The sequence below is a fragment of the Podarcis erhardii genome (assembly GCF_964252035.2).
Source record: "Podarcis erhardii genome assembly, chromosome: 1".
Lineage (NCBI taxonomy): Eukaryota > Metazoa > Chordata > Lepidosauria > Squamata > Lacertidae > Podarcis > Podarcis erhardii.
In genome coordinates, this window is record NC_138497.1 from 137,978,839 (window position 1) to 137,995,983 (window position 17,145).

At 43.2% G+C, this 17,145-nt stretch overlaps 1 protein-coding gene across 3 annotated transcripts in view; it reads left to right on the top strand.

Annotated features, from left to right (window-relative positions):
* Positions 1 to 17,145, top strand: part of ERBB4 (erb-b2 receptor tyrosine kinase 4) — an 816,477-nt gene that overhangs the window by 309,111 nt on the left and 490,221 nt on the right. The gene's annotated exons all lie outside the window — the stretch shown is intronic.

A 17,145-nucleotide genomic window follows, 5' to 3' on the forward strand; every position in this document is an offset into this window, starting at 1 on the left:
GTCCTGCTGTGGCCTTTAGTCAGATTGATTTTGCAAGTTCCCATAGGGCTCTAATTTGTACTCTGTAAAAGACAATGTTAGCCTTTGGAGGAATGCAATAGATCCGATGTGTCTCTGTTTTGGTGTAGCTGTTGCCAATGCCTTTTGTGTAGTGCCTAGGAGAGTAACACGTACAGATCTGCTCTGTAATTACTAGAGCAACTTCGAAACTTTGCTCTGTGCAACATGAAATACTTTCTGCATAGCTAATTGAGTAATTTACCTTGTGACAATGACTAGCAGTCCTAGTCAGCTTTGCCACTTAGACAGTTTCACTACTCCAAGCTGTTAAATGGAACTACAGTGGTACCTCGGGTTACATACACTTCAGGGTACATATGCTTCAGGTTACATACGCTTCAGGTTACATACTCCGCTAATCCAGAAATAGTACCTCGGGTTAAGAACTCTGCTTCAGGATGAGAACAGATATCATGCTCTGGCAGCAGCAGGAGGCCCCATTAGCTAAAGTGGTACTTCAGGTTAAGAACAGTTTCAGGTTAAGAACAGACCTCCAGAACCAATTAAGTTCTTAACCCGAGGTACCACTGTGGAGAAAGTGGCTGCATTTATTTGGTTATATTAAGTTTCTATACCGCCCTTCATCCAAGGATCACAGGGGAGATTACAATACAAAAGCAAAAAGATACATAACATAGTAACAAACTAAAACAATAACCCCCCAACACATATTTAATTAGGGAAACTGAGTAAACACCATATTTTTCGCTCCATAAGATGCACCTGACCATAAGGCGCACCTAGTTTTTAGAGGGGGAATGCAGGGGGGGAAATTATTTAAAGGGAGGGCTGAGCAGAGCCTGTATGCCTCCCAGGCTCTGCTCAGTGCTCCCTTTCACGAGCCGCGTGGAGCGTGTGTGCGGCGCTTGCAGGCTTTTCCCCGAGGAGAGAGAAGCCCCCAAGAGCCACACACACACTCCACGCGGCTCTTTAAAGGGAGTGCGGCTATCCCTGGCTTTTGCGGGAGGTGGTGGATGGGACAGAGCACGCAGGTTATAGGATAGCCGCGCGCAGCCTCTCCCGGGCAAGGGGAGCCTTCAGCTAAGGCTCCCCCAAGAGCTGCATGCTCCCTTTAAAGAGCGTGCGGAGTGTGTGTGCGGCTCTTGGGGGCTTTTCCCCAGGGAGGAAAAGCTCCACACGGCTCTTTAAAGGGAGCGCTGAGCAGAGCCTTCCGCCTGCATTCGCTCCATAAGACGCACACACACATTTCCCCTTACTTTTTAAGAGGGGAAAAGTGCGTCTTATAGAGTGAACAATACGGTACATATCCCTCCCCGTAAAATGAAGCTTCAGCCTTTTTCGTGATACTATGCTATCTATGATCAAACTTCCAGTGCTGGATTAAGGCTAGTATGGCCAGAGGCAGAGCTAGCTGCTCTGGCACCTGTAGCGGCACGCATGCTGTGCACCTGAGAGCAGGGATAGCCGCCCGCAGCAGCGTCCCAGAGGGGCGAGACGATGTCACCCCCCCCCCAGGGATGACACCCGGGGTGGGCCAGTGAGTGTGGCAAAATGAATATAAAAGGGCAGGTCATTGTTAGTGCACCACAGTTGGTGCACCACAGAAATTACCATCTGTGTGCTCACTTGATGATATATTCTATTATTGATGACCAGATTACATAGACTAGGAATTTTTAAAAAAACTTGCAAATGAGAGAGAACTGCAAGATCACGAAGACTGATGTTCTCTCTCTCTCTCTCTCTTTCTCTCTCTCTCTCTCTCTCTCTCTCACACACACACACACACACAGTTGAGGGTGTCAGGGATGTTTAGCCTGGAAAAGAGGAGAATGATAGGAGATATGATTTGTTGTCGTTTAGTCATTTAGTCGTGTCCGACTCTTCGTGACCCCATGGACCAGAACACGCCAGGCACTCCTGTCTTCCACTGCCCCCCAGTTTGGTCAAACTCATGCTGGTAGCTTTGAGAACACTGTCCAACCATCTCGTCCTCTGTCGTCCCCTTCTCCTTGTGCCCTCCATCTTTCCCAACATCAGGGTCTTTTCCAGGGAGTCTTCTCTTCTCACGAGGTGCCCAAAGTATTGGAGCCTCAGCTTCAGGATCTGTCCTTCCAGTGAGCACTCAGGGCTGATTTCCTTAAGAATGGATCGGTTTGATCTTCTTGCAGTCCATGGGACTCTCAAGAGTCTCCTCCAGTACCATAATTCAAAAGCATCAATTCTTTGGCAATCAGTCTTCTTTATGGTCCAGCTCTCACTTCCGTACATCACTACTTGGAAAACCATAGCTTTAACTATACGAACCTGTGTTGGCAAAGTGATGTCTCTGCTTTTTAAGATGCTGTCTAGGTTTGTCATTGCTTTTCTCCCAAGAAGCAGGCGTCTTTTAATTTCATGGCTGCTGTCACCATCTGCAGTAATCATGGAGCCCAAGAAGGTAAAATCTCTCACTGCCTCCATTTCTTCCCCTTCTATTTGCCAGGAGGTGATGGGACCAGTGGCCATGATCTTCGTTTTTTTGATGTTGAGCTTCAGACCATATTTTGCGCTCTCCTCTTTCACCCTCATTAAAAGGTTCTTTAATTCCTCCTCACTTTCTGCCATCAAGGTTGTGTCATCTGCATATCTGAGGTTGTTGATATTTCTTCCGCCAATCTTAATTCTGGCTTGGGATTCATCCAGCCCAGCCTTTCGCATGATGAATTCTGCATATAAGTTAAATAAGCAGGGAGACAATATACAGCCTTGTCGTACTCCTTTCCCAATTTTGAACCAATCAGTTGTTCCATATCTAGTTCTAACTGTAGCTTCTTCTCCCACATAGAGATTTCTCAGGAGACAGATGAGGTGTTTTATATATATATATATATATATATATATATATATATATGCAGGTTTTGGTGTCCTCGGGTGTCTTCCCGTGTAAAAGTTGGGGTGTCTAGGCGACGTTTCGACGAGGTCTCACTCGTCATCTTCAGGCTGGTGCTTTCGGCTTCTTGTTACTGGAACAGAGCAGGATCTCAGTGTTTGAGTTCCTATAAATACTGTAGAGGGGGTGTGGTGTATAGCCTCCAATGTTCTGGGCAGAGAGGAAGTTCCCAGGCTAGTGTGCCTTTTCTTCTTTTGTTCCTTAATTACTTGAGAGATATCTTGAGTGATTTCTTGAGTGATATCCTGAGTACCACTTAGGTGGGTCATTAGGTGTGGATTAGTTGTTAAAGTCTTTGTGTCTTGACCTCTTGAACTTTGTGAAGAGTTTTCCTGAGAAGATGGCTGTACTGTACTTAGTTGTGCTCTGGCTTGGCTTCGTGTATAGGGGCGAGCTGTGGTTTTGTGGCTTGTGTCAGCCAGATCTGTGTAGGGATTGCAGGGGGGTGCAGCATCCGGAGGTGCCACCATGGATTGGCTACTGGATGGTGTCTGTAATTCATCTGTGGAGAGGGTCTGGGTTTGGGTCTGGTGTGGTTGATTGGTGTTGGCGTTCTGTGTGCCTCTGGATCTGGTGTCAGTTTTTGTGGGGAGGGCTAATTTCCAGATGTCTGGCAAGCGGGATGTGTCGTCACGCTTGTTCATGTTGTGAGGGTGTTTCTCTATCTCGATGGCTTCCATGATTATTCTCTTGTGGTGATGTTCCGTGTTAAAGAGCAATTTGGAATCTGCAAAATTAATTTCGTGTCCTGTTTCTTTCATGTGTTGGAAAAGAGAGGAAGTTTTTTCTTCTTTTTTGACGGCATTCTTGTGTTCTGCGATACGTGCATTTATTCGTCTGTTTGTTTGTCCAATGTACGTGGCTGGGCAGACTTTGCAGGGTATTTCATAGATCCCTTGGTTTTCCAATTGGATTTTATCCTTGGGGTTTCTGAGGATATTGGCTATTTTTTGGTTGGTGCAAAAGGCTGTTTTGATATTGTGTTTATGGAGGATTTTGCTAATTTTATCTGTAGTGCCCTTGATATAAGGAAGGAGGGCCATGCCATTGTTTTCTTCTGTGTCTTGGTTTTTGGGGGGTGTTTCCTTTTGGATTAGCTTCGTAATCCTGTTTTGCTGGTATCCATTGGCAATTAACACGTTTGAGAGATTCTGTAACTCAGTTGTCAAGTGGTCTTTGTCAGCCAGGCGTTTGGTTCTGGAGATGAGAGTCTTGGCTACGGAGTTTATTTGTGCAGGGTGGTGGTGTGATTGTGCATGTAAGTAGCGGTTGGTGTGTGTTTTTTTCCGGTAGATAGTGTGTCCTAGGGAGCCATCAGGTTTTTTGTAGATTAGGACGTCAAGGAAGGGAAGTTGGTTGTTGGCTTCTATTTCCATAGTGAATTGTATTTTGGGGTGTAAGTTGTTGAGATGTGTGAGGAAGCTATCCAGTTTTTCTTTCCCGTGTGGCCAAATTACAAAGGTGTCGTCAACATATCTGAGCCAAAGTTTGGGTTTGTGTTCTGACTTGTCTAAAGCATTGGTTTCAAAGTGTTCCATGTACAGGTTTGCGATGACCGGTGAGAGGGGTGATCCCATAGGTGCTCCTTCTATCTGTTTGTATCTTTGTCCATTGTGGATGAAGTACGTGTTGGTTAGGCAGTGGTTGGTCAGGTCCAAGATGTATTCGGGGGGATTGTATTTGTTTTGAATAGCTGTCAAGGCTTCATTAATGGGCACTTGTGTGAAGAGAGATACAACATCGAAGCTCACAAGTAGGTCATTAGGATGTAGGTTTTGCTTCTTTATTGTTTCTATGAACTGGAAGGAGTTTGGTACGTGTGAAGAGATGGATTCTGCATAGGGCTGAAGTTGCTTGGCGAGAAATTTAGCGAGATTTTGTAGAGGTGAGCCTATGGAGCTGACTATTGGTCTGAGTGGTGTTCCTTCTTTGTGTATCTTGGGGAGGCCGTAGAGTTTGGGGCATCTGGATGATTTTTCTCTGGGGATGATTCTTAGCTGGATTTCTTCACTGATAGGAGAGGCTTTTATTTTGGATTTGGTGGTTTTTTCCAGGTAGGTGGTGGGATCTGTTTTTATAGGTTTGTAGGCAGGATCTTGGAGTAGATTTGATAGTTTTGCTTGGTAGTCCGATGTGTTCATCACCACTGTGGCATTACCTTTGTCTGCTGGGAGAATGATTATGTTGTTGTCTTTCCTCAGGTTGGTGAGTGCTTTCTGTTCTTCTTTGTGTAAATTGCTTCTGGGTGGTTTGCTGGAGCAGAGGATGTTGGTGACTTCAAGTCTGATTTTATTGGCTTCATCTGGGTTGATTTTGGTTAGGCTAGCTTCGACTCCGCATATGATGTTTTCCGTGGGGATGCGTCTCGGGGCGACTGCAAAGTTGAAACCTTTGGAGAGTACTTTGGTTTCAGTTGTGGTGAGGATCCTGTCTGATATGTTATGTACTGTTTGTTTCATGGGTTGCTGTGGAGGGTGGCTGGGCTTCTGGTGTTTCTCTAGTTTGTGGAGTTTGTTGGTGTGTGTGTCTGTCTTATGTGAGGTCTCCGTTTCAGCTCTCCAGACGGCTAGTTGTTTGCATTTGTCCCAGAGTGCAGGGTGGATTTTGTTACAGAGTTTGAGGTGAAGAGTGAGTAGATCTTTGTTGGTTTGGTCTAGTAGGTATCTTTTCTTGTGTAGTTCGTTTCTGATTAGGGATAGTTCAGTTCGTTTCAGGATCCTTTCGGTGGCTGGGGTTTTAGAATGGAATTTAAGTTGGAAGCATGTGGGAATTAAGTTGTTGTCTCGGCAGTTGCGTAGGAACAAGAGATCACATAAGATGGTGGCTCTTCGGACTTCTAGTTTCTCGTAGGTTCTTGTCAGCTGGAAGGTTTCCTCCCCGTAGAGGTAAGATATTTGCTTTCGTAGATTTTCACGGGTACAGGAATGCAGGTTTTGGTGTCCTCGGGTGTCTTCCCGTGTAAAAGTTGGGGTGTCTAGGCGACGTTTCGACGAGGTCTCACTCGTCATCTTCAGGCTGGTGCTTTCGGCTTCTTGTTACTGGAACAGAGCAGGATCTCAGTGTTTGAGTTCCTATAAATACTGTAGAGGGGGTGTGGTGTATAGCCTCCAATGTTCTGGGCAGAGAGGAAGTTCCCAGGCTAGTGTGCCTTTTCTTCTTTTGTTCCTTAATTACTTGAGAGATATCTTGAGTGATTTCTTGAGTGATATCCTGAGTACCACTTAGGTGGGTCATTAGGTGTGGATTAGTTGTTAAAGTCTTTGTGTCTTGACCTCTTGAACTTTGTGAAGAGTTTTCCTGAGAAGATGGCTGTACTGTACTTAGTTGTGCTCTGGCTTGGCTTCGTGTATAGGGGCGAGCTGTGGTTTTGTGGCTTGTGTCAGCCAGATCTGTGTAGGGATTGCAGGGGGGTGCAGCATCCGGAGGTGCCACCATGGATTGGCTACTGGATGGTGTCTGTAATTCATCTGTGGAGAGGGTCTGGGTTTGGGTCTGGTGTGGTTGAATGCCGTCAAAAAAGAAGAAAAAACTTCCTCTCTTTTCCAACACATGAAAGAAACAGGACACGAAATTAATTTTGCAGATTCCAAATTGCTCTTTAACACGGAACATCACCACAAGAGAATAATCATGGAAGCCATCGAGATAGAGAAACACCCTCACAACATGAACAAGCGTGACGACACATCCCGCTTGCCAGACATCTGGAAATTAGCCCTCCCCACAAAAACTGACACCAGATCCAGAGGCACACAGAACGCCAACACCAATCAACCACACCAGACCCAAACCCAGACCCTCTCCACAGATGAATTACAGACACCATCCAGTAGCCAATCCATGGTGGCACCTCCGGATGCTGCACCCCCCTGCAATCCCTACACAGATCTGGCTGACACAAGCCACAAAACCACAGCTCGCCCCTATACACGAAGCCAAGCCAGAGCACAACTAAGTACAGTACAGCCATCTTCTCAGGAAAACTCTTCACAAAGTTCAAGAGGTCAAGACACAAAGACTTTAACAACTAATCCACACCTAATGACCCACCTAAGTGGTACTCAGGATATCACTCAAGAAATCACTCAAGATATCTCTCAAGTAATTAAGGAACAAAAGAAGAAAAGGCACACTAGCCTGGGAACTTCCTCTCTGCCCAGAACATTGGAGGCTATACACCACACCCCCTCTACAGTATTTATAGGAACTCAAACACTGAGATCCTGCTCTGTTCCAGTAACAAGAAGCCGAAAGCACCAGCCTGAAGATGACGAGTGAGACCTCGTCGAAACGTCGCCTAGACACCCCAACTTTTACACGGGAAGACACCCGAGGACACCAAAACCTGCATTCCTGTACCCGTGAAAATCTACGAAAGCATATATATATATATACACACACACACACACACACACACACATACACCCCCCCACCCCCCCACCCATAATTTTGAATATTAAAAAATTGCATGAAAAGGAATTAATAGATGTAGTAGTAGTAATAATAATAATAATAATAATATAATATACTATCAATATCTTGCATGCAAGTATGCTACGGGTGAGCAACTTGTGGAGGCCCTGATCCAAATCCATTCCCTTGAGAAATGCTTTGTCTGAGGAAGTTGAAGCAGTATACCTCTAAATAAAATTTACTGGAAATCCCAGATGTGGACAGGAGTGTTTCCCAGGGGCATTGGGTTGGCCCTTGTGAGAAGAGAGTGCTGGACTCAGATGTGCTCTTTTCCTGAATCAGCAGCAGGGCTCTCTTTATGTTCTTCAACTTAGAGGCAAAAACCACAGAGCAGGCAGACCTAGTGGGAACAGAACCTCCTGCCAGGCCCCACCACCCCTCACTCACATCTCCTAGCGGTCCTCCAAGAAAACTAGTTGCTGACTATACAGTAAATGTTCATAGAGATAGCGGCTCCCTGTAATATTTTCCCTTAACTTCAAGCTTCTTTCTAGGGCTTATTTCTCTTTCCTTTCCTTTTTTTAAAAAAAGACCCCTCTGCTGTTCCTTTTGACTTTAGCTTTCTAAATAAAGAACTGACTGTAATGTTATTTGAGGCTGCTAAACTTGAAGAAATAAGAGCCAGCAGGTGGCAAACCCACAGAATCTCGCCATGTGGGCGTGGGTGGGTGTTTTGTAGTAATAGTTACTGAGGATTTCATGCAGTTGTTTTTTATTTTTACCTGAGACTGCCCCCTCACAGATGTCTCAGCAAAAAAGAGCAGCTCAAGTTAATGTGATAAATAATAGCAATTTAGTTAGAAAACAAAACAGAGAAAAGACGTTTTTGGAGGCAGAAATAAAAGGTGGCATGTTTATACTAATAATTTAACATTCATTAGCTCGAGGATGCTGCTTATTTCTTCATTTAAAAAAGCACATTTTAATGGCCTAACAAAGGTGGCAGATGGGATATAATCAAGAGCCCAAGCGACTTGTCACTTTCAACTTGGAAAATCATGAAATCTTTCCTGCTATTTCTGAGGCTCCCATTCTTACGAGAGCAGCTGCCTTCCGCTAACTTGAAATGTATCTATTTATGCATTTAATTATATAATTAGCATCATGGAGCTTTACAGTGTTGCAGCAGTAGATGGGTTCTTGCTTTGAGGTGCTTGCAATCTACAATTGGATATTTGCAATTTCCACTTGGATGTAGGGGACACAACAGGGCATGGATTGGTAGCCTGTGGCCCTCCGGATGTTATTGTATTACAATTTCCATCCTCTCTGGCCATTTGTAATTGTCAGCCTGGCAGTGCAGGGAACTGGGAGCAGAAAGTATTACCGAAGTGAGAGTAAACAGGAGAAGAACACACGTTTGGCTGAGGTTTTGGTAGGGGATGCCAACTTGTATCAAAGGTGTAATGGAAAAGGCTATTTTTCTATCGGCCTTAGTTCATATTATACAAGGCAGTCTCTTCACCATGTGGCCACACAACAAGAGGCAAGCAAGCAGTTTTTACCTTGATTGTTCTAAGACTGTGCAACCTCTCCAGAGTGGTTCAAAGCTGTTCTGCGGATTTGGTGATACTATTTGGAGAGGATATTGTAAAACTTTGCCCTTTTTTGAAAGGCTTACAACATTTGAGTGTGGGGAATGTAGTCTCATGTTGCAGCTGCTCTTGATTGTCTTGATGGTACTGATATATTAATGATAGCCTTTTATTTATTTGTGGCTATATGCACCAAGTAGCACTTCATTCCCGCTTGCTCTGGGTGCCTGTTGGGATTTGGATCAGCAGGACAGCTGCTACTATTTTACTGGACTTTACTACTTTACTGTCACCTTCAGGTCCTGTGATAGAACCTAAATCACTGAGTGCAAAAAAGAGGACTTCATATCGGGTATGTAGGTAGAGCTACAGCTGACATCTGCACATATTTTGGAAACCAGAAATCTTCAATTTTGACTTTAAAAAAGTGGAGAAACCAGTTGCTAAACCTTTAAATTCTGAGAACCACTACCTGAGTTACCAGTTGTCAGGAACATGGCCACCCAGAGTGCAGGGGAAGAGTTAGACTCAGAAATCAAACTAAGTGAACGAGGGACTGACTGCACATGAGAGCTGGTTGACATTGTTGAGAAAGGGCAGTTCAATCCCAGGGAAGACTCTGTTAGCTCTCAAGCAGAGGAAGAGTTGGAAGGCAGCCAGAGTGTTGCTAGGCAATCAGCAGATAAGCAGAGGTCTGAGTCCTGCTTGGCAGGGGGTTGGACTCGATGGCCCTTGTGGTCTTTTCCAACTCTATGATTCTATGATTCTATGAGTCTGTGTCGAGTGAAAGTGGAGAGGAGGCAGGCCAGCCTCTCAGTCCCCGTTCTAGGCATCTGGATAAGATCAGATGGCAATGGAAGGGCAAGAGGGGAAAGGCAGGAGTTTGGCATCCTTCCTGCTGTGGGAGGGGCAAAAATTCTGACTGACCAACTATCGTAAATGTGAGCAGGTGAGAAGCCATGCTCTGGCTGTCTCTTTTTGTAAATAAACACACTTAAAACTGCCCGAAAATCATTACTTCTTATCAGGACTTGTTCTCCAGCCAGAGATCATTATATCAGTTAACTGCTAGATGCAACCATGTTAGCCAAGAGGGGGAATACACACAGGATACATTGGCACCCCATGGCCTCAGCCTGGAGGATAGTTCCACTTATGGTAACTTCCATGAATGAAGCCCTTCTGAGCATTTCATCCTCAAAGCTCCATATGCTTAAGAACAACATCATTTCATCTTCGTCATGGGACTGTGTGTGTGTGTGTGTGTGCGCGCACACACACCCAAACACACACACACACACACACACACACACTCAGTGTTAGGAGCCACTTTGCACTTTGGAGAGCAAAACGGTAAATGTTTCGAGCGAATTAATGTTAGATGTAACTAGGTGTGGACTTAAGCAACCTCTTGCACCATAACACAGTGCAACTCACAATCATGCTGATTCTGACCTGGCTACTAAATACTATTCTAAAGTCAAACATATATTAATAACATTAATAGCATTTTGTATCAAAAAGTCAAGGACACACCCATACAGAACATTAGTAGTTACCATAAGCCATGCCATAGAGAAAATGATAAATATAGTCAGAATATATCCAAATAGAAAAAATTTGCAGAGGAAGGTGAAACATAACATAAATTATTCCAAGATCATTGGATAGTGTATCCTAAGGACAATTATTTCCTGACCTCTTATAAGGTCAGTCTCATGCAAACAGAAAACAACATCTAATTGTCAAACCTTTTCAAGAAATGTTTCCTAGCAATGGCAGGAAAGAATTAAAAACTATTGATAAGTGCAGGGGCAATTAGAATAAGATCTATTATTTGATTATTGATTCAAACCTCCAGAATGTATTTTGTATATGTAGATTTTACCTCTATCTTCAGTACATTTTATTTTATTACTATGGCTAGTGGCTGATGCAAAGAAAGATTCTTCTTCTTCCTCTTCTTCTTCCTCTTCTTCCTCTTCTTCTTCTTCTGATAAGTGTAAATACTCTCTTCCTCATGGCCAGCAATAGAAGACTATAGTGCAAATGTAAAATATATCCTTGCAATGTATGTGGCCTAAGTCTGAGGTTAGTCTTTGATGTCTCCAGTTGAAAACACTGCCTTGTAGGACTTGGAATGATTCCAGAAAGCTTCTGCCAATCAACTACACAAACCATTGCTTCAATTTGGAATTTGGAATAAAGACTCAGTGCGAGTTGGAGTGTCAGACTAGGATTTTGAGACTCAGGTTCAAATTCTTATTCTTATTTATTAAATTTGTATATTGCTTTTCATCCTTTGATCTCAGGATGGTTCACAACATAAAGTCCTCACTCAGCCAGGGAAGTCCCTGGGTTAACCAGGGTCCCTTAGGCTTTATCATCCTAACTCTCTTCCCAGGGTTGTTGTGAGGATAAAATGAGGTGTCTGTGTTGCACAGGGTAGAGGTGGGAGAAGAGTAATGTATCCTGCTCTGAATTTTTTGGAGGAAGAGTAGAATAAAAACATAGAATAGAAGAATTCTATTGTAACCTGCAGCTCAATGCAGGTTCTACCGCGTGTGACGCAATGGCAACACCCCTGACAGATGGCTATCTAGGCTTTTGTTAGATACCTCCAGTGAAGGAGAGACTACTAGTATATTCAGAAGGTAATAAATAATACAAAACACTTCCATTTAACCATTTGTTTTTATTTTTTAAATGATTGAACTTCATTGCAAGCACAAAATGTGAATGCAAGAAACTAGAAGAAACCATTCGCTGGTGGACTGAATAGAGAACAAACTTGGAAGTGTGTTGGCAGAGTTCATAATGTCTTAGTTGGCACATCACAGTAAGCCATAATCTGAAATAAACTATGGTTTAACATGAACAAGCAGCATGCTGGTGCATGTGGCTCATTTGCGCCCGCCTTGATCCCTGCCTGCATCCCTGCTTCTCCCTTTGCTCAGCTGGGAGGACACAAACTATAGCCTGGATTAGCTTTATGTGTGAACCAGCGCTTGTGATTTCTTTCTCTCAAACCAAACTATGACCATAAGCCAAGGTTTGTTATTGGCTTGTTGGCAGCTTGTGCCTTGGAAGAAACAAACCACAAGTGTTGGTTCACACATAAAGCTAAGCCAGTGAGGGCAGCTCCCAGGGAGAAGATACCCAAAACACAACAAGAGAGCAGTGCTCTCAGAGAGCTAAACCAGTGTGCACAAGTGTATGTTGCTCATTTGTGGGAAGCCGTGGTTTGTTTCTGACCATGTGCGTGAATTATATGAGGCACAGATCAAATCTATGTCAGCTATTTAAATTCACATAGTGTTCTAGAGGAGTACTGTATGGTCTTTAAAGACTGGCTCAGAGCATGCTTACTAAGAAGGGAACATTGCAAATGGCCAATTCTAAGATCATGAATAGAATTTTTCAGTTCAGCTTGCAACAAGACATACCATGCTTCTTATGGAATAGTCTATAAAGTATACACTCACACAATTTCTTTTTGGGAATTTAATCCCTGTCCTGGTATTGTCATCCTTTGAGCTCTATCACTATATTGTTTGCATGTGAATAATAGGGGCTTACCCATGGTGGGCTCCCTCCTGTGGGAGCAATGCCGGGGGCCTAGGCGACTGGTCGTGGGGAATTTCCAGGCTGGCAGCTGGGGACTGGCAGGCTTTCCTACCACTGGCCTTTTTTGAATCCTGGCCAATCTGGCTGGGCCAGGTGGGAGGTGCTTGGTCCCAAGATAGGCTGGCTGCGCCTGCCCCCCAGGATTGCTGTTGGCCAAAGAACAGAAGAACAGGAAGACTGGATGTCCACAATTGTTGTTTCCATTTAAAAAGTAGATTGAAAAGACTTCCCACCACGAGTTTCAGGAGAGGATCGGGTGTTGGTGCTCTGAGGTGCAGTGAGAACACAACCATTCTCTCCCCCCCCCCCATTCTAAACATTAAAAGGTTCAACTTCTTAGTAGTACGCAGCCCTTTTAGTTCTGCTTGCAGATCACATAATCTGCCTGTCTAAAATATCCTAATACCATTGTTTTCATACAGCTTCAAACTGCAGATCTTTTAACAGCTTTGCCTAGAAAGTATTGTTAAAGGATAGTAGATAAAGATTCCAAATAACCTTCAATTTTTTACTGTAGTTTTCTATGCCTTGCCTCCCTCAAAGCACTTTGAAACACTCTCATTCCATTATACTCTAGCAAAGGCATGCAGAAATTATTCATTTGATTTGTCATGACCCCCTGCAATCACAAAGTCTTAAAATAGGATACTTGAGTGGCACAACTGTAATGCTCAAACTTAGTGTTGCAACCGTGACCAGACATGGTAGCTAATGAACAGCCCCCTTTCTGGGATCATCAGACTGAGGCATTCCTTTCATCTCTCTACCTGAGTTTCTCTCTTTTAATTGCTGTGTCATATTAATGGGATTGTTTCATTTGTTCATTTTAATTCTGAATGTTTATATTTTAATGGTTTAATTGAATTGTTTTATTGTGTTTTTAACTGTGGATGTTTATATTTTAAAGTCTGTGAAACAGTTTTTTATCCTTTGTAAGCTGCTTATAAGCCTATGTTGGCATAAAATGATATAGCAATCAACACACAGAGAAACTAACAAGTTGATTGGGCTGCGTGGGCCACTGTGGGGCCCTCGAGCCCAGCACAGAAAATTAGAAGCGTATTTGTTCATCTTGCTAGTAGTGTCTGCACTGATTAGCAACAGTTTTGTCCCACTTTAAGGCAGGAGCCTTTCCCAGCCTTGGCTGGAGCTGCCGGGAGCTGCACTGAGACCTTCTGCACACAAAAAGTCACTGAGCTGTGACACTATCAGTAACAGTTCTCCAGAGACTGTCCTCAGTGCAGCTGCCTAAGTCCTTTACTTTTAGATGTTAGGAGTCCGGCCTGAAACTAAATATATGCAAAGCAGATGCTGTAGCACTGACATTGTCTTTCTGGGGGTTGAGAAAAACACCCATATTTTTTAGGGTGGCCAAAAAGCAACTGTGGTAAAGGCTAACCATGAATTAAGGTATTTCCTCCCTGTGTTGTCCATTAAATGTGGACCTTGTGACTAAAGTCAGCATTGGTGCAAATAATGCTTAGCTATGCAATAAACACCACAGTTTATTTTTGTTGTTGCTTACAGGTAATTTAGATATTAGTTTGTTGTTCTCCTGAATGAGGGAAGCACTGAACCTCTGCCACCTACTTTAACATCTCAATTCTATATCTTGATGCCCTACACACCCCTTGCCGTCATCTGCATTGTGTAGGAAATGCTGGCTTAAGTTTTATTTCAGCGAAAACAGTCCAGTATATAAAGCATCCAAAGCTCTAGTGGCAAATGCACTTAAATTGAAAATGGATTTATTAGGTTGTAAAGCCAAGTGCACGGCTTCCTGGGGGACTTGATGGTGAGGTATTAAGATTTGGCTTCAATGATGAGTGTAATGAATTTTAAAGGCTGGTCACAACCTTAATTAGGAATCCAAAAAATAACATTTCACGCTATATATTGATGGACTTTGCTCAAGGGAATCATAGGGGTCATTAAGGCTTGTTTATGCATATCCTGCTTGCTTCTGCTTTTTCCCTCCAGGGAATAAAAGTTATATCTTCAGAGCAAGGGAAACATAGAAGCGTTGAGAGGATGGGGATCAATGGGACGATAGCTATAACAGAATAGAACAATTTTTGATTCTGCCTTGAAGAATTTCTGTCATTGTCACTGTGAATACTTTTTAAAAAAAAAAGTACAAAAAAATCAAGTTGTTCTGCCCTTCTGAAAGTGAAACTTAACAAAACTGGCATTCAGAGGATTGAATAATGTTGCATTGTAAACCATCGATTTAGTGTCTGGGATTAATGAATTTAAAAGCTGAAAGAAATAGAAGATAAAGTCTTTAATTGTAAGCCGTCAGGGGGCAGCAGAAGTGGGGGAGGCGGCTGTAGGCTCAGGGAACTGGTTTTCACTAAACCAGATCAATTTTAAAGGCTTCCACTGTGGATGCCTGCGGGCAGGCTTTGAAAGTTCAGAAGTGCCAACACACATGTTGATATTGCAGCATTGAACAATATTACCAACAGCTCCACCTGAAATCTGAGAGTAACATTAAGCTCGCCTACTAATTAGAGGCTTACTTGCGGAAAGCCGTGAAACTTATAGTAGGGAGCACAGTAGGAATTACAAAATGAGGAAGATGCCAAGGGTGTGGTATAAAGGAAGCTGGACCCTTGAATGATTTATTCACAATGTCGGCCACAAAAACAGTTTGTGCTTCAGTTTTGATGCAAGCACATTTTTAAAACCCAGAATATTCCCCTCCCCCATAACACATTTAAACTGGACCTAATCTCTGCCTTTGATTGATTCTATTCACTGAACAATTTAAAGCGGAATATGTTAATCAACCACACAATCCCTGTTACTTACTTTTTAAAAAACTCATTTTTTATTACCCCTGTTACTTTCTGTGGGTACTCTCTGTGGGTACAGATTGAAGGTAATTGTGAAGATGAAATGAGTTACAGTACACTGCCATTTTGCCTGTTCTAGCTCCATGCAAGCAAGGTGGTAATAATAATAATAATAATAATAATAATAATAATAATAATTTATTTCTACCCCAGCCACAGTGGGCGGCTTCCAGCAAAAGATTAAAAATACATTAAAACATCAGTCATTAAAAAACTTCCCTAATTTGGTGTGTGTGTAGGAAATACTTTCAGAATAACTGATCTGGGCCATGATCTTTCTGTGGAAGAGACTAAGAAGATTTCAGAAATGTGTTTACTAAATCTGTATTTAATCAAATGATCCCGAAACGGGTTACAATGTGGTTGAAAACAGATAAAAACACAGCACCAAACTTCAGCCATAAAAGCAGTCATGGAGTCTTCCTTGGTTTCCAACGGCAGTGGCAGCTAATGTCCCATCATTGTTCAGTAAAAACAGAAAGGTGTTTGCCTATTTGTGGTGCCAGTAGGAGGGCATTTCACAATCAGGACATCACCACCTAGAAGTAGGGATGAACATTTTAGTATTGACACGGATTGTGCTCATATTGATCCAGAGCAGACCCCAACATAGAGTTAGCAGAATAAAAACATAAACACGTTGCAGGATTTCCAAAAAACAGAGCAGAGGCAATTAGCTTCATAGAATCATAGAATCATAGAATCATAGAGTTGGAAGAGACCACAAGGGCCATCAAGTCCAACCCCCTGCCAAGCAGGAGACACCATCAGAGCACTCCTGACATATGGTTGTCAAGCCTCTGCTTAAAGACCTCCAAAGAAGGAGACTCCACCACACTCCTTGGCAGCAATTTCCACTGTCAAACAGCTCTTACTGTCAGGAAGTTCATCCTAATGTTTAGGTGGAATCTTCTTTCTGGTAGTTTGGAACCATTGCTCCGTGTCCGCTTCTCTGGAGCAGCAGAAAACAACCCTTCTCCCTCCTCCATGTGACATCCTTTTATATATTTGAACATGACTATCATATCACCCCTTAACCTCCTCCTCGCCAGGCTAAACATGCCCAGCTCCCTTAGCCGTTCCTCATAAGGCATCGTTTCCAGGCCTTTGACCATTTTGGTTGCCCTCCTCTGGACCCGTTCCAGTTTGTCAGTGTCCTTCTTGAACTGTGGTGCCCAGAACTGGACACAGTACTCCAGGTGAGGTCTGACCAGAGCAGAATACAGTGGCACTATTACTTCCCTTGATCTAGATGCAATACTCCTATTGATGCAGCCTAGAATTGCATTGGCTTTTTTAGCTGCCGCGTCACACTGTTGGCTCATGTCAAGTTTGTGGTCAACCAAGACTCCTAGATCCTTTTCACATGTAGTGCTCTCAAGCCAGGTGTCACCCATCTTGTATTTGTGCCTCTCATTTTTTTTGCCCAAGTGCAGTACTTTACATTTCTCCCTGTTAAAATTCATCTTGTTTGTTTTGGCCCAGTTCTCTAATCTGTCAAGCTTCATCCAGCAGAGTTTTACTACTGAAGACAGATGAGCTTAACGGTCACAAATACATACATCTTCAGGATGGCACTGTCCATAAGTAATCCAGTTGCAGCAGACTTAACATAAACTTTACATTAGGACTAAAACCTTAATGCTAAACATACTATGTACAGAACACCACACCAGAAGGAAAGTGAGACAGAAAGTGA